The sequence below is a fragment of the Argiope bruennichi genome, chromosome 6 (assembly GCF_947563725.1).
Source record: "Argiope bruennichi chromosome 6, qqArgBrue1.1, whole genome shotgun sequence".
In the NCBI taxonomy this organism is placed as follows: Eukaryota; Metazoa; Arthropoda; class Arachnida; order Araneae; family Araneidae; genus Argiope; species Argiope bruennichi.
In genome coordinates this window covers 45,063,103-45,082,249 of record NC_079156.1, presented here as the reverse complement: position 1 = coordinate 45,082,249, position 19,147 = coordinate 45,063,103, and positions in this window count along the sequence as shown.

Genomic DNA, 19,147 nt, shown 5'->3' with positions numbered 1-19,147 from the left:
TCAATAAGCTTTATCATGATAGTTGCCTCAATATCTAATGTAAATACAGCTTACTCTCTAAAAAAGAAAGGATAGTTAATAAATTTAGCTCTTAAATCTACTTTTCTGAAAAATTTCAAAAAGCTTGAAACATCTGTTTTATTTTTGTTTGTCTAGATTCTGTGCATTGCTACTTACAATAACATTCAACTTAAACGAAAAATTAAATGGGAAACACCGCACACCCTTTACGAAAACTGGGCAAACTTTTTAAAATTAGTGTTGATTTCAGTTTTCTATATTTTAAAATGTGAATGTATCCTTACTTTCAATTTAAAAAATGTTATTTACTCCAGCAATTTTTGGCATTTTCTGTCAACTTTTTTATTCTTTAGGGCATCTTTAGTGGCTAAATAAATGAACAGCATGTTCTTTTAACCTTCACAATGACTAAAATTTTTTTTTCTTTTCAGCTCCAGAATCTCGTCTAAAAAATTTTTTAATTCCAGATAAGAAATGGCAGTCATCATACATATTCTGATTCCAGTTAAGCTGCAACAACCTCGATAATTGTGGGATCCTTGTGACTTTCCTCTTCAAGCACCTTCCTTATGAAGAAAGAAAACTGGTTCTTTCAAATTGAAATGCTGTGTTCATGTTAGATGATAGTGCATGAAAGAAGATTTTTATGATTCATAAGTAGTCGCAAAGGACTAAGCAAAGTAAGATCACATAATTATTTTAATTTTAAAAATAATACTCTGAATTCCAATAGTGGAAGGTGATTTCCTTATTTAAGCGTTTAAATAGATTGTTATTCTAATGCATTCTAAAAGCTATCCACTGGTATAAATCTTTTAAATAGGTTGGTTAAAGGAAATACACAAATTAACTGTTAAATATGGAATAATGGAACAAAAACGAGCCGAATTTTATGAAAAATTATATCAACGGATTAATTGAGCCAAGTGAAAATAAAATTCTCGTTGAACCTGTTTTTAACCAGCTTTGGAGTATTTTCGCTTTTAATTTAGTGGAGCGATTTTATTAATTCGTTAAGATTTCATAAGGAGTTAGGATTTATCACTATTTAATGCTTATTTATTCTTTATTTAGTACAGAATTCTTAATTTAGTATAGATTTTGAGCCAGAATTATTCCCACATCAACATCATTTAGAACATATTTTCAACAGTGTAATATTATTTTTACCGAATATGACATAAATATTAATCTCATAGGTGACATATATATTTGGGCCTGGATTAAACCAAACTCAATCGATCCGACATAATTCATGAGGCAGTAAGGCTCTTAATAGAAAAGAAAGAAATCTTTAAAAAGTTTATCTTGTTAAATCACTCTAAGTTGCTTAGTTTTGGAATTGAAGAAGAAAGTTCCAGCATCGGCCGAGAATGCGAGCCGGTGTAGATATTTTGCACATTTCTCCTTAATATTTGGGAAAGGATTAAGAAAAATTAATTTTAAGAAAGCGAATATTCTATTCAAAATGGTGGTAAATGTTGTAGAAATAAGACATTATTAGATGTAACATATTTAGAAAATTTGGATTATGAAATTAAAGGAAGATTTAGTTTTACAATGCTCCTCTTTTGAAAAAGATTCATATTGTTAAAAAGCTTCAGATATCTGACAAGATATTACGAAGATTTTACGATTTCTTGCATCAATTTTTTTAAGATGTTGAATTCTATCAAGTTAGTGATTTTATATTGCATTCGTGACAAGAAATTTTAAAATTCCTTTGAAACAGGATAAAATTTTTGAAATTTTGAATATTGCATCTCATTTGAGAAAATTCGAAGAAGCATAGTGCAAAATGAATACTTAATTAAAATATAAGACAAAATGTTTTAATCTTTTAGATTTCAACAATAGCTAATTCCTTTCATCTCAAATATTATGAAGAAAAAATTACATTATTGGCTGAACTGAAGAAATTAAATTGGAAACAGAATTTCTAAAACTTGTTAGTTTAAACTGAAGGGATTTTCCTAACTTGATTTCAATTTTTGACTGAAGGCATTGATTCAATTTCGTACTTTCAAGTCTTGCCATCTGCCCTCCAATAAAAACAACTCACTCACCCATGAAATGGAAATTCCTTAATACCAGTAGTATCTATTATTGTCGACAAATTCTTTATCGGTGCTGTATACTGAAATCTAAAGTAAAACTCTCAATATTGATAAGCACGATGCGGTTTTATGGGTCTTGGTAATCCTTCAGACTTTTATGATCATTAAAGAAATAAAAATTTTAGGAAACCTATTACTAACCATTTAGTCATCTGGGAAGATTATCAAAGGAAATATCATGAAACAGAGTCCAAGTAGACTGCAGTAAAAATTTTTCTGAGGATAAATGAATCAAATTTGTTATACTCCTTTCTTTTCAAAACCAAAAGTCGGAATTAAATGAACCTGCATAACACCTAAAATTCTTGCCACTCAAGCTTTTCGTATTTCTTTTGTTGTTCTACGCTTCATTATAATTATCTGTACCATTTATTCTGTGCGCGTTGTTACAATAAGAGTTTGAGAAGGAATGTATGAGCAACCATAAATTTTGCGATATATTCTATGTAAATAGCCGACAGCAAATGATAACTTTATTTTTTCAGTCTGTTAGAAAAACTAATGAAATTGTTGAAACGCTTAGTATCACTTTTCTGGTAAATTTATATTTCAAAGATTATGGAACTGTGTAGTATTAGAAACTCCCCAACATATGATTTGTTAAAAGTATCTACTCTTCTAACACTCCTCTTGCCACTTTTATATTAGAATAACACCTGTTACTTAACCTATTCAATCGAAAAATTTGAGATCGTTCTTAAATGATTCTGAATGGTTGGAAAACTTTGCTATATTTAGCCGTAGTCGCAGTTGATAGGCGAGTTACACGGGATAAGAACTAATTATGATATGTAAACTGCAAAATAATGCTGGGATTCATAATGTTAAGATCGCAAAAACCGAAGGGCTGAAGAACTAGGCAACAGGAAATGAAATGGCTCACAGAGGTCGGTAACAATTGTCGTATGGAAACTGTGAATCGTGGAAATGGGTAATATGGTGCGTGGAGACAGAAGATGTTGGCACACTTCAGATTGAAAAGTGTCAGATTCAGTGTTCAGATTGAAAAATAAATATGACGGAAATATAAAATGAAGGAAGCGTAAAACCATTGAGATTGCAATTGGTGGTGAGTTGAATGTGAGAGATGCGTGAGAAGAATGAGAAAAACTTTGGTTGGTGGCACTTGGGAGAATGACTGAGACTTGAACTGACTTTTTGACTGATGATGCGTGGGAACTGAGAGTGTGAAATTAACTTTCGTTGGTGTCAGTTGAGAAATGATTTAGAGATGGTGAAACCTTTTATTAGTGACGCGTGGGAAATATATAAAAAAGCCGGAAAAATTTTGGTTGATGGTATGTGGTAAAGGTGTATAAAGAGCGAAACCCCTTTGTTTGGAAAAACCGAAATGTGTGTGGATGTCGGAAAAGCATTTGTTTGGAGACGTGTGGAAAAATGTGTGGGGAGGGTGGAGAAATATTTGTTTGCAGGCGTGTGAGAAAACCGTTATTTGAGGCATGTGGGAAATGTGTGTGGACGGTGGAAAAATCATTGTTTTCGGCGTGTGGGAAATGGGTGTGAAGGGTGTGAAAAACCGTTGTTTGGAGGCTTGTGGGAAATGTGAGTGGAGGGTGTGAAAAACCGTTTGGAAGCTTGTGGGAAATATGTGTGGAGGGTGGAAAAGCAGTTTGGAGGCGTGTGGGAAATGTGTGTGGAAGGGTGGAAAAGCAGTTTGGGGGCGTGTGGGAAATGTCTGTGGAGGGTAAAAAAGCAGTTGTTTGGAGGCGTGTGGGAAATGTCTGTGGAGGGTAAAAAAGCAGTTGTTTGGAGGCGTGTGGGAAATGTCTGTGGAGGGTAAAAAAGCAGTTGTTTGGAGGCGTGTGGGAAATGTGTGTGGAAGCTGAAGAAACCGTTGTTTGGAGGCGTGTGGGAAATGTGTGTGGAAGCTGAAGAAACCGTTGTTTGGAGGCGTGTGGGAAATGTGTGTGGAAGCTGAAGAAACCGTTGTTTGGAGGCGTGTGGGAAATGTGTGTGGAAGCTGAAGAAACCGTTGTTTGGAGGCGTGTGGGAAATGTGTGTGGAAGCTGAAGAAACCGTTGTTTGGAGGCGTGTGGGAAATGTGTGTGGAAGCTGAAGAAACCGTTGTTTGGAGGCGTGTGGGAAATGTGTGTGGAAGCTGAAGAAACCGTTGTTTGGAGGCGTGTGGGAAATGTGTGTGGAAGCTGAAGAAACCGTTGTTTGGAGGCGTGTGGGAAATGTGTGTGGAAGCTGAAGAAATCGTTGTTTGGAGGCGTGTGGAAAATGTGTGTGGAAGCTGAAGAAATCGTTGTTTGGAGGCGTGTGGGTAATGTGTGAGGAGTGTGAGGAAACTCTTGGTTTGAGGTGCGGAAAATGTATGTGGAGTGTGAAGGAGGAAAATCTGACTAGGAGGTTTGGGACTTGGGTACACGATTTAAAAAGGATAGTTGGTGGTATTTGTATGGGGTTGATATTTATCATTGCATCGTGGTGTACTTTATATAATGCACATGTTCTTGAGGTTGTTTTGGTTGTTGGAAAGTTTCTTAGGGTAAATTATCCCTTAAATGTTATGAAATATTCCCAATTTTTCATTCGATGAACTTTTTTCCAGCTGTGAATAACTTATTGTTTCTTCTTCACATGGGTTCCTTGAGTTTTAATTATTCAAAACTTCCGTACCACGAGAGATTCTTAAGCATATGAGGTAGAAATTGTTCTTATTAGAAGATGGAAACTCGGTAAATCCATTTTTAGTAGAGAACGATTAATATGTTATAGTTAGCTTTCATTAGAATACCGTCCTATTTATTTAGAATGCATGATTCTTACAGAAAAGTCCCGGTTTTTTGCATTGCTCTCTGTTTATTGTTATACGTAATAAGCGAAATTAGTTTAGTTTCTTCCTTTCTTAATACTGAGATTATTAATATCTAGAAAATTAAAATTTACAACTTATGCCCAAGTTTCTAGCTATATTCTATATCAAAATTAATCAAGGTATACAAGTAAGTTGTAATCATTTCTTTTGTTTCCTTATAATAAAAAGCTTTATTAGTGAATTTAATCCCCTTGAACCCTTAGTTTATGTATGCAAATTTATGTAGAAACTTGAATTTTATTCATTTTGCATTAGTTAAGCAATAAAGATGTTTACCTCTATTTCCAACCACACCAGGTATATTAAAATTTCCGATTAACAATTGTTGAAAAATTTATGAATTTTATTTGAATTGTTTACAGGATTTTAGTATTAAAACGTATTAGCCGATAATAACAGGTAATGTCAGAATGTCCTTCCCGATTTGATCAAATTCAATGCATTTTTTTACCTTCCTTGCCAACGGCGATCTACTCAATAGCAGACCAAAAGCTTCATTCATTAGAATGAATTCCTTTAATGCATATCTTTCTGTCTCCAAAACGATTTGGAAGAGCAGAAATCATAATAAATTTTCTAAATTCTTGTCATAAAATAAAATTATCCTGAAATAATCAAAGTTGGGGTTTGCACACTGCTAGGTATTTATTTGATCAAACTTCTCGAATATGAAAATTCAAAATTCAGTGATGAATAAAGTATTCCAATGGCCAGATAAGAATTCTACCTGCACAAAGAAAAATTCATTTATAATACATTAGTTAGCTTTTACCCAGCCTAATTTTTGAAAATTCTTTCAGAAACAGCTCAGTAGAATATGATCAATATCAATGCAAAATCAATTTTAATGTAATGATATATTTAAATTCCATATGTGGATGAAAAGTTAAATAAATCGACGTTGCGGTGAACAAATTGAGTTTAAATTTGAAATAATGGCGTGAATGATTAACCTATCTGAGGTCGTCATTCATTGTAGCATTCGAAAGCCTACCAATTTTTCAGTACAACTTTCTAGCCAATTTTGGTACCAAGACAAACTATAAAGTATATAGCGTCTCGGAGGGACTTGCTGGTGATACGAGAAATATTGGGAATAGCATTTTTTTTTTTCTTCTGCACGTCGATTCCCTGAGTTTGAATTGTTTAGAATTTCCTTTTCGCGGAAGACTCCTCGGCAATTGAAGTCGAAATTTATATTCTCACAAGATGGTAACTCGATAAATCACTTCCTTAGAATAAATTTTACTTCTGGTTTCGATCCTTTTAAATCATTTGTATATTCATTTCACCAGGTATGCATGAATATAATCCATTTATAATATATTAACATTACCTTAACTTTTATCTAGACTAATTTTGGAAATTCTTTCATAAAAGGTTAGTGTACTATGATCAATACAAAACCAGTTTTGATGTAATGATGTATTTAAATTCTATATGTGGATGAAAAGCTAAATTAATCGACCTTTTAGATGGACAAATTGAGTTTAAACTCGAAATAGTGGAGAGAAAGTCACAAATAACCTGAGTTCGAAATTCTATATAACATCCGAAATCCAGTCAATTTTCAACATAGAATTCTTCCACATTTCAGTACAAGACAAACTGAGGTAAAGTATATAGCGTCTAGGATGAACTCGTTGATAATACGAGAAATGGTGGGAATAATATTGAGAATCAATATCTTGGTAGCATGAATTTAAATTTTCATCGTAAATAATGGATTTCGGAACTTCAAGACATGAAATTAAATGGGAAAAACGAAATCAAAGGACCGAAAATTTTTAAAATAATGGAACTAAAAAATAGGAGCAATATAAATTGTATTAACGTAATATAGCAATTCATTTTTCTTGAATTAATAATAATAATTGTAGCTGGTAATGTTTGCTGCAATGGTAATACGCTTGTGCTATAGAATGGCTCGTCGTGCTAGAACATTATTCATGTAAGCTCAAAAAATGCAAAATTTTGATTTTTGTATGATTTCTTGATTTGAAACGCAGAAACTATTTCGTTTTTTAACTTGTGAAGAAACCAGCATAAAAATGATTAACTTAACAGAATTTTTTCTGCCATAAAATGGCTCATATAACTCTAAAAATCTTTATAATATATATAAATCAATATTTACTCATGGAATATTACGGAAGGGGGGAATCATTTTGGGAGTCCAATGCTGCTTTTTATACAGTCTCTCATCCAACTCGCTTGGTACACTGGAATTGAAATGGAGACAAATACTGAAATCGTGCATTAGATTCCAATTACTTTCGAATAAAGTAAATTTAGGAACTCAAAAAAAATCTCGATAAAACTCCTGTAAATGCATTGAAAAGAATATCTTGCAACCACGGAACTTAATCGCTTGAGGGTAAATTAAAGAAAGAATTTTAAAAAATCAGTGGCAATTATATCTGAATGAAGTGATTAGGCCAATTGTATCTAAATAAAAAAGGCATAATTTTCTTAAATCGGTAAATCGACCATATTGGAAGCAAAAATTCTAAGCTTTGTTTTGTTTTTTTTTGCTAGCCAAGAATTTTTCTAATCCCCCCCCCTTTTTTATATTTTTATCACTTAATTAAATCTGAATTATCTTCTTAAATATAACAATCCCCGTCGTTAAATATTTTAATCCATTTGGAAGCTTTTAGATTGCATTAGGATCATAATCAACGGTAGTATAAGGGAAAACAATCTCTCTTTAATTGTCTTAAACCCAGTTTCGATTGTTTAATATTCTTAAATTATGTGATCTTGCTTGTTTTAGTCCATTAATGAACGTAAAGAGTTGACTGATAATGAACTTGATATAGATAACATTTATTGAACATAAAAAAATAATTTTGCCACAATATTAGACAAATTTCACGAAAAAGAAAATATTAGTTATCGTCAACTGAACTAATAGTCAAAGTTCGTGGAATAATCTCGATACAGAAATGTATTAAAAAGTTTTATATGTGCAGCCTTAGCAGCCTAAAAAAACAGCTTAGCTTGCACAGAACAGAACGCCGTCTCATACCCCCGTATCCGTGACCATTCTGGTCACTGAACGGTTTGGTAGGCATGTTACGGGAATTTTATTTAATTAACAAAATATTTACAGTAGGAAACGAAACAAAAATAACTATTTACAAAATTTACAATTATATAAAAAATTATATTATGATGAGACCGTTTACATAATTTTTCAACTTAGAATTATAATTTGTAGTAATTAACTTAGAAATATAATGCATATTGAGAGATAAAATTTGTAAAAATATACATATAATCTGTGTTCACATTTTTTATGTTATAGTAGATCAAGATGCAGTTTAAAAAAAATCAGATGGAAAATGATTTGAGAAATGGAAATGTAGACCATCTCTGTTTGATTGAAATGTGTGACAGGAGACTGCAGTGCTTGTTTTTCCCCTTAGTCTTTTTTGGTATGAGACTTGATGTTGAGTGCTATGGAGGCGAGAATAGGTCTCTATTTCCACTTATAAATTTAATTATACTGTGTATTTTTTGCCTGGAAAGGAAGTTGCCGGCGACTCTTTTCAGCCATTCCTGTTCATGGCTAGGTGATGGTTTTTTCATATGCCAGGAGATTGTAAGGATGCATTCCGTAGCATAATGAAGTGCGGTGCCTATCCCACCACAACTGCACTGGTCACTCTCAGACAGGTTGAACCTTTTGAGGTAGGCAGGAAAAGGGCCGTGTTCTGAGAAGAAAATAATTTCCTCTCTGTTCCAGTTAGTGGGATTAAGGTTGACTGAGGGTAGGATATTAAAAATTTTTCTGCCTGTGACACCATTGCTCCAATATCCTTGCCATTCCTCAAGCATGTCTTTCCGGAGGAGGGCTTTTATATGTGGTTTTGGTATCTTTGTTTGCATATAAAATTGCCCATTTTGCGTTGCGTCCTTTGCCAGTTGATCTGCTTTTTCGTTGCCTATATTTCCCGCATGTGCTTTAACCCATGAAATTTTTATTGTTGGCTTTGAAAGCAGGACACCAAAAATTTCTCTTGCTTTTTGGTTTGTGCTCTTTGGATTTGAAGATGCCATGATACTAGCTCTATTGTCAACATGTATTTTAAAAGTATTATTGTTTGAAAACTGGGATGTATATTTTACTGCTTCATGAAGTGCAGTGAGTTCAGCTTGGAAAACGGTATTGTTCTCATTCAATTTTGCAGACCAGTGGTAGGACCAGGTATCATTGAACAGAACACAAAACGCAGCTCCAACTCCATGTTCTGTTTTTGAGCCATCTGTGAAGATATTGATATAATTTATTTGAGATAAATTTATTCCTTCATCTTCCAATGAAATTTGGTTGGGATTGAGATGCTGTGAAGGGTGAGTAGACCAACCAGATGCTTTCTTCTCTAGATCTTCTGGTTGTATCTCTGTTATATTATGAGGAAGAGGGATTCTTAGGCGATATATTGTCGTTAGTCTGGCTTCAAACTGTAATTGCAGGTGCAGGGGTGGAATGCCGAGAATGGTTTGTAGCGCTACTGTTGGAGTTGTACGGTAAGCACCTGAAATATAGAGAAGAAATGGTCTCTGAATGGTGGAGAGCTTCCTCTTCATTCTATATGTTGGGTTTAGACACCACGCTGATGAACCATGGGCGAGCATTCTCTCAACTACTGTCTTGTAAAGAACTCTTTTCTGTTTCTGAGAGATTCCCCATGTGCTTCCAGCGATTCTTTTGAGGTTTTGGTGCATTTTAATGGCCTTTTCTCCTTGTTTTCCTATGTGTTCTAGCCAGTTTAATTGGTCATCAATGTGGACTCCTAGATATTTAATAGATTTATTTCTCTTAATGATGTCTCCATTCCACATGATTCTGGGGCCTCTCGCCATTTTGCTGAATAAAATATGGGTTGTTTTTTCAGTGGAGATGGAAAGCTTATTATTTGAGCACCAGGAGTTAAATTTGGCTATTGCAATTTCAGTTTCTCTTTAGCTTCCACAAACTGTTTGAACAAACGAACTGCGTGGAAGAAAATCACTATAGATAATATTTGAAGTAATGCCTAGAACAATTAAAAATAAAGGCACCATTGAATCAAATCAGAATCCTGTGAAGAATATAAAACTCTTTAAGAATGTGTGACGAAATTTTATATTAATTTTTAAAGAATCTTTTGAAATAACTAGTGTTGTGGATGAAATTTATAAAATATAGTCGATGAAGTGCTGGAGAAAAAAAAATATTTTTATTTAAAAAATATCATCAATCGGAACCTTCAAAATCTAGATCGAACTCGTGTAACAAAAATAACTGAATAAGTCGTATCACTTTTAGCAAGTATACCATCTTCACAGCTAGTATGCTTCATACAAATCTTCATTCGACACTTTCGACGTCTGATTATTTGCACTTCTATTAGCATTGATTATTAAAAGAATTGTAGTTATTTAGGCTTATCCGAATTTGATATTTTTCGCCTGAAGTTGAATTCATTTTGAAAATGCAATACTTAAAGATAATTGATAACATTTATTGTACATTATTAAAATTACTACACCGTCTTTTGGAACTTTTCTCAGAATTTAACGTATTGCATTTCTCAACTGCTCCACTGTTCAGTTCAATAGAATTTTTGAACTTCTCAGACCTTAGAAACGAATCCTAGTAGCATATTTCATATTCAGACCTAGATCCTAAAAAAAAATTAGTTGTCCCAATACTGCAAAAGACAAATAGATATCTTCAAATTTTGAGAAGTAGCGTTGATTGTCTACTCGTTTAAGTCAAAATCACACCAACTTATTCTCTTTCATTTGCTGATAGTAAAATAGAAAGTTGATTAAAGGAAGTTGATTCTTTCATTGGTACAATTTCTTGGATTATGCCATAATTCACAACCATCTGTAGAATGGCTGTTCCTTAATGCAAGAGTCTTGGACCATGATCTTGCTTTTTAAATCGTACTCTATCTTATATTTCTTCAGAAAGCTTTCCAGTATAGTGTCCATCTTTGATCAACACTTTTCCTAGATGTGCAGAAAATGCTCCATTGGGGATGGATCCAAAGCATGTGTAGTTAGAACCTGGTAAGTTGCCGAGTTTCGATAATAGTTCCAAATGGATTCCATTTTAAAACGATACTGCATGCGCAATTTTATACATTAAAAATTGTTATGAGATATTAATCACTTATCTTTGCCTCATAAATACTCGTAAAAACCATTTAATTTTTCTAGGGCAGCTTTATTAAAATCTTAACGTAATAAGAAAAATATTTTCAACCAATCAATTAATTTTTATTGTTAATATTTCCAAATCCAAAAGTCTGTAATCTGGGGGAAACATTCCTAATGGGGAACAAATTTGTTTAGCAAGTTGCATCTGCGTTGAAATTTCATTTTTTTTTTACTATTAAATTCGATAGCTGCTTACTTAAATTACTTATTTGAATTATAATATTACTAGTAAAGGAATTTTTCATCTTTATGATGAATGAATTTTAATATAATCAACTTTTTTTTGCAGGCCTCCTACAATGATACTTGAATTTAGACAAATGGAATGTCTTTTCGATCATGATTTCATCTTGAACCTGTATCAAGTCCATGAAATTTCAGACCTCTACATCACTGACTTACTGCCAAGAAAAAAGTCTTATAATATGATAACAGAAATCTTGAGAATTCATCTTTATGCTTTTAAAGTAATTATAGCAATTATATTAAATGAATCAAAATATAAAAAATCTTTCAAATGGCCCACTAAATTTCATAACATTTGTTCGCAAATTTTCGGATTAATATTTTAATTTACCCTCATTGTTTAATACATGTTAAATAATGGCCGTTTGTCCATTTTACTTTCAAATTTTACCAATTCCATTTGACACGAAGAAAAAAAAAACTTTGGTCTACAGTATAAAACCGAATGAAATATATCATTTGTTAGTTTTCAAACTTTATTTTATGACCAAATTGTAATCAAGAATTTCCCAATATCTGCCTGAATGTCGAATGAAAGATCTCATTCCTGCGCATATTTAAGTTTAACTGTTAAGGGCATCCATTTAAGACCAGTTTGAATAGGAAGTCCTTCAAAATTTTGAATTGCAAGATAATTTTCCCCTGATACGTCCGATTCCGATTATCGAACATTCTTAAATTATGTGATCCAATAACTGGAAAAATTAGCTGATAATGAATGCAAAGATGCATAGTTAAAGTAAAAAAATAACTTTGCCAGATTATTGGACGCACTTGTGGAAATTAAATTCTTGAGATTACCAACAATTTTAATTGAATGTCTTCTATGTTTTGATAACTTAAAAAAATGAGCGTTTTAATATCAAGCGTGCAGTCATAAATTTCCTTTAACTTCTTAAATATTTGAACAAAGGAATAGTGTTGAAGACAACAGCTAATGAAAATATTCTTGGTAGAACCAGTACAAAGAAATTCCGACTCGCTTTACAAAATCCTATGAAAGCGAAGGAAATACTTATAAAATTTTAGATATTTAAATTTTAGAGATTTTTCAAAGCCATTCATACCATGGATGAAATTGATTAAATATCACCGAATTAAATATTGGAAAAAATCAATTTTATTTAACAGTGGGAGCTCCAAAATCTGAAATGAACACGTACAATAAGAACAATCAATAAGCCAAAATACATGTTTCGATGTGATGATGCATTGCAACAATTAATACTCCTCGTATAAATCTTACTTATGGTTTTACTGAACTTCGTAGTTTCGAAGAGTCGAACCAAACCCAAATTAACATTATTATAAGAAATCGAAATAATCTAGATCTAAAACGGATTTGTGACATTTTTATTTATCATTTTGTAAATGTAATTCCCTTGGGGAAAAAATGGACAATGTTTATCGTACTTTAAAAACATATACTGGAACTTTTTTCTCGATTGTGCCATCGTTTTGAACTCTTTTCAGATATAGCCATTTTCCTATTTTTCAATTGCTGCAGTATATCGCTCCTTCAGAATTTCGGTATTCATCCGAACTTCAAAAACGAATCTCGGTGAGTTGTAAAGTATTCCATTTTCAAATCTAAATTCTATATAAACTTTCTCTGAGTATTGCACGTGAAGAAAGAAGTAATGCTTCTAAGAATTTTGAAAAGTAGCAATGATTGTAAATTTCTCTACTGGCTTAAATCGAGTCATAATTCTAATTCATTTCCATTTGCTTATTGTAGAATAGAATGATGTAGAGGAAGTTGTCTACCTTCATGTTAAATTGTTTTCTTGTGATCTCTGATCTGCCATCTACAGAAACATTGCGGAATTGTGCAAGCTCTTGATCATGATCGTTTTATTTCTGTAGAAGGATTGCCTTTCAATACTAAACCACCTCTTTGATCGATGTAAACAGTCTTGAATCTACCAAAATTGTTTTTTTGTGGATAGCATCTAAGTACAAAAGTTGGAGAGCCTGGTAAGTTACCTAATCATTATGATAATTGTTATCAAAATGGTAAAATACCATTTGGAAACGATACTGTATGCTTATTATGTATGTATTAAAAAAATTAGATGATTTCTTCTAATTTCACTTTGCGTGGATTTATTATACATGAAATTTTCTACCAAAAATCAATCTTAAATAGATTTCCAAAAATTATTTTGTGCCTTAAAAAAAATTAAATACAAAACTTCAGCTCCTTATGTCTGACATAAAACCTTTTTTAAAATTTAAGGATTTTTTTTATAATCCTTTCAATTCCAGAATCTAAAACAAATTATATAGATTAATTCCCGAATTTTTTATATTGGTTTTTAAGTAATATTTCATCTTCTCCAAAAAATCTTGCCTTGTTTATAATAGGTGGGTTCCTATCTAATCTGTATTCATTTTTTTTTTCAGAAATCATGCAGTGACTCAAATCTTGCCCAATGAAAGATTGTTTCAGGCATAATTAGATTTCTTCTTGGACCCTTCTTGCCTTCTCCGAGAAGTGAATTCGTCCAAAATCTACTTGACAGCTCAACCGCTGCAATGATGGATTTTGTGTAAAATACGAGATTTATTAAAATAACTCGTTAATGACATCATATGATTTAAATCTGATTTACATGATATTTTCTTAAAGCAATGCATTTTCAGATTTGTTATACATACATATTTGAAATGTTCTAAGCATATATATCTGACAGAACTATAAAAATTTTGTAATTTGTTATATATTAAAATTTTAATTTAGGTTCTAATTTATTAAAGTAATTAATAGAATCTTACACTAAGAACTGTAAAACACTAAACCTGATGAAGATTTAATTATTCGTCTTTAAACATTTATACTGAAATTTCCCTATTAATTTATTAAACTTCATGTTTGTTTAAAATATATTGCATGATAGAAATGAAATATTCAGCGAAAGAAAAAGGTTAAATGCATGGAGCATTTAAAAAAACCGTTCGTAAAGGAATTAGATACATAATATAACAATATTTAAAAATATTGTTATATTTCAATGTATATGCATAAAACATTTAATCTAAGTCCATAATTTAAATAAACAATCTTTACTGCTTAAATAGTATTTGTTTCAAATATTAATTACCAAATGTCTTCAACTTTGAGAACATTTAGCTCTGTGAATCTGTTTAATTAAAAATTTGTGATCAAAACAGTATACAACTAACATATATGTAAAATGTATCTTTCCCAGAAATGCTTTATTTCAAAACTATTTTTTTTAAATTTATGTTAATAGAACATTAGAAAAAAATATTTATTATGCTTTATAATATTTCTAATACCATCTTTTTTTATTGAATAATACAATTTTTGAAAATTCTATTTTATCACCAGTGTAAATTTCTACATTGTTACTGTTTTATGTGTAAATATTTTTTCTGAATAGTTTTACTTTTATTATTTTAATTTGTATAATGGCTTCCCTGAAATATACTGAATATTGTGTATTCAGTAAATGGGGGTCTTGTAATTAGCAATATGTGACCCAACTGCACTAGAAAGCTTTTAATTACTTCAAATATGTGTGTGAATAGGAGAAAAATAACATTAAAATGTTTTATTTAATCTAATTGTTAAAGCAATTGGAGAAGCTAGTATAGTTTGAAAAACATCCATGGAAAAATTATTTAAAATGATCTAAATTAATATTTATTCTCATGTAGTGCTTTTACTGTATTTTATCTTTGAAATGCTCCATATAAATTTTATTTTTTAAAACAATATCCAACAAACCTATATTATAAATTTTTATATAAAAGCTAATATTTCAAATTTAGATTGTTTAGATAATTAAAGGTTATTTTTACTTTAAAAAAAATTCGAAGAACGTTCAGCGCTTATGCATGATAATTTAATTGATATCGACTATATTATAAAATGCTCAGTTTTGTCCAAATTAATTGTAATGAAAAATTGAAAGAATTCAGTTTTAAAGAATTAATTATTTGAAATTAAAAAAATTTCGTAAATGAATGTGGTTTTGAAATGAGGATTACATGTATAAAAATGTCATTTTTTCAGTCTGTTTGCCAAAAAGTTCTGCTTCCAAACGATTTAAATATTAATTACTGAATGGTTTGTTTTATGAATGCTTAATATTTTGGGTATAATAATTTACGAAACTTGTGATTAATACTTTTGAATGTATTATTGAATTATAAACATTCAGTACTAAATATATTCTAGAATACCTTCAATTACTCATTTAATATTGCAAGAAATGTGAATTACGTTATAAAATAATATAGTTAATATATTTTTATTTAATAGTATTAAAAATTTAAGAATGTTATGTTCGATACATATATATATAAACTGAACAAATATTCTTTCTGTTGCATTAGTTTACAAATACTTTTCAAGCCATTGTTTTTTTTTATTAATTTAAAAAGTGATTATCTTAATAGTTTAAATTTTAAATCCAAAACAATTTAATTTGTTCAAATCATATAAATACCCTTTCGTATTCATGAAAATAAAATATTTTAAATAAAAGAAATTAGGGCATTTTTTTTTCGGCCAAGGATGACCGATTGACTCGGCCGGCCAGTCAGTCGGAAATCCCCCAAATTTTTAAAGCATTAATTGATCACCATGCCTGATCAACATGGTGATCAAGATGCTTTCGGCAAAGAGATGCGACGCGCTTATATAATTGGCATTATTAAATCTAATCAGAAATAATTTTAAACAAATTCTTCCATTTTCTGAAAATTAATTTATTTAAGAAAAAAAAAATGTATTTTCAAATATTAGATTTTGGTTATTCTTTCATGAATACGATTAAAATTTATTTCATATTTTGACCTGAACCTTTTATATATATTAAATTATAAGCTTTTTCTGCAAAATAATTAAATTTCTAAGATTTTCATCTGTTTTCATATATAAAGCAGGGAATACTGCGATAATATCTGTGAATGTACTATTGATTTCATTTTCCCCCACAAGTTTTCAATGTTACACTAGGATCATATTTCGTTGCAACTATTATAAAATTATTATTGCTTGTAAAATTGTAAACGTATATTTATTCTGTCTGTATAATGTTATCGTAATATTATAAAACATGTGTTTATTTTCGAATGCCAAATTTGGTAATAAAAAAATATTGTTTCATATTCTAAATTTACAGTTTAGTAAGCTTGTCGTAGTATTTTATTCTATTTTACTTTTCCATGAATTTGATTATATTTCGGTTGATGTGAGCGTTCTAAATAACTTTTAATTGTCCTAAAGGTTATTCTGTGAAATAATTAAATTTCTGTGATTTTCAACTCTTTTCAGTTAAATTATCTTGTCTTAATTTGAAATTTTCCAAATTTTTTTCTATATAAAATATGCAATAGCATTATTGTAATTCCTGTGAATGTGCTGTCAGGTTTATTTCTGTAAGAAATCTGTTATATTTGGAGTAAATGTTTTATTGTAAAAACTTTTATAAAATTATTTTTGTATTTAAAATAGTAAATGTATATTATCAGCAATTCTTTTATGTGCATGTCTGTACATATGTTGCGCTTTCAATGTTGTCACAATATTATAAATCGTGTTGATTTTCAATTTAAAACTTGCTAATAAATCTATTTGTTTCCTATTCTCTTTGTATTTTATTTTTAGTAAGAAATTGTCACAGATTAATCATTGAATTATAGATACTTGCGTGCAGTTTAGTGAATTTCAAAATGCCTGAAAAATACATATTGATAATAAAGATAATCGTTTAAATTTCAATTGGACGAAATATCTCAATATCCTAGAATAAGTCACAGAAATTAATATTAAATAATTGTTACTATTCAGCTTATGAACTTATTAATATTTGTAAATTGTGTGATACTTCGTGCATAATAAACAAAAAAAAATGCTTGAAACTTTATTGGATAAATCGTTAGATTTCCAGAATTTCTCAAATTTGCATGTGGTTATTTTTAATAGTACTACATAAAAAAAATTCAGCCAAATTTGATTTTCAATTTAAAATTAATGCAATATTTTAATTAGCTTCAATGGTTTCATAAAATGATAAATCCTGATTTCCGAAAGTAAATCTTTTTTGAAACAAAGTTTAATTTTTTAATTGATAATTTCAAAATTTATACACCAAATAAAAAAAAAACATTTTATATTAGTTTAAAAATATGAACTCTTTAGTGACAAAAACTTTAATACCATGCAATTTTCTTCCTTCGAACTAATTTTGAAAAGTTTATTGAAAAGCAATTTTGTGGCAATGCTTGTTCTTTATGTCGCCGAGCAATATTGGCTAGTCAAAATGTACATGTCTTCTTAGCATGAAAGCCGTAAATGAAATTTTTCTTCCAAAATATTTTAAATACATTTTGAAATATTCCAGCAGTTTTAACATGTTCAGCCATTTTTTCTCCATTTCCAAGTAATATAAAAAAATGCAACTGCAGGAACAATGAAACCTAAATCTTAATGATTATTTTAATTAAAAGCTATATTCACCTTTAATTTATTATTGAAATCATTTTGAAATCTATTAAATTTAATTATTAAATTTGAATATTAGACGTTGGGACTCCGGAATAGAAAAAAAAATATAGATGAGAAATTTCAATGTAACAAATAATGACACTCGTTTGCTACATTAATTACATAGAGGGTAAGAATTTCTTGATACTTAAATAAAGCATTAGAATATTTAAATTTTCATTAATTATCGATTGTATTCATACTCGAGTAATATACCTCAAGTACGGTGCGCAAATTTAATTTTGTGTTTTGGAGGAGCAAAAATTCAACGTAAAACAAAGCGCAATAAATCTTCATGGCATGGGCAGTTACGTATCTCATTCACGTGAATTTGCAGTAACGAGAAATTAATTCCATCATAATCAAAGATATTTTAATAGATTTCCTTGCCTTAGTTTCTCAGAAAAGAAAATCTAAATGGAAAATTTGTTAAATGTGGCGCAGCTTGGCCTTGAAAGTCTTTGCGCAATGAAATCAAATTAAACTATGATTAAATGATTTGTTGCAATTGGTGTTAAGTCGTGAAAGCAAATCTACTCAATGAAAATGGTGGAAAGGCATTTTGTTGAAAATAAGAAGGCATTGTACACTCCATTGCAACTATGTAGTTTGATACCTTATTCCATTATTCCTACAAAAAAAGCATATTGTAAGCAAGTTGTTTTCGAAGCAAACTACATTTTTACTGAAAATAGTGTAAACGATCGTATTAAACTAAAACACAAATAGAATAATACCATCTGGAAAAAACAACTTTTCAAATTATTTCTTTGAATTATTAGTGAATTCCTCAAAAGTCAGAAGCAAGAGGACTAGAAGCACAAAGTATTGCTTGTATTTCGAGGTCTCAATTTTAATTTGAAATAAATGTTCAAATAATCAAATAATATTTTCAAATACAAATTTTTTTCTATGAAGTATAGCTATTAAAATATTTCGTAGCAAAAATTAATTTGTATAAGCGAATTATTTTAAGAATAAATTAAAAATAAAATATATAAAAAAAACTTTCATCGGCAACCAGATTCGAACTCGAGTCCTGCAAAATCAAAGTTGCACAAAACCGCTCTCAGGACCCAGCCAACAGTTCGCCGGCAATCATTTATTGATATACTTCCAAATGCCAATTTATACAAATAATATAAAATAGTATTGATTCCTGGTCTAAATGCACAAAGCTAT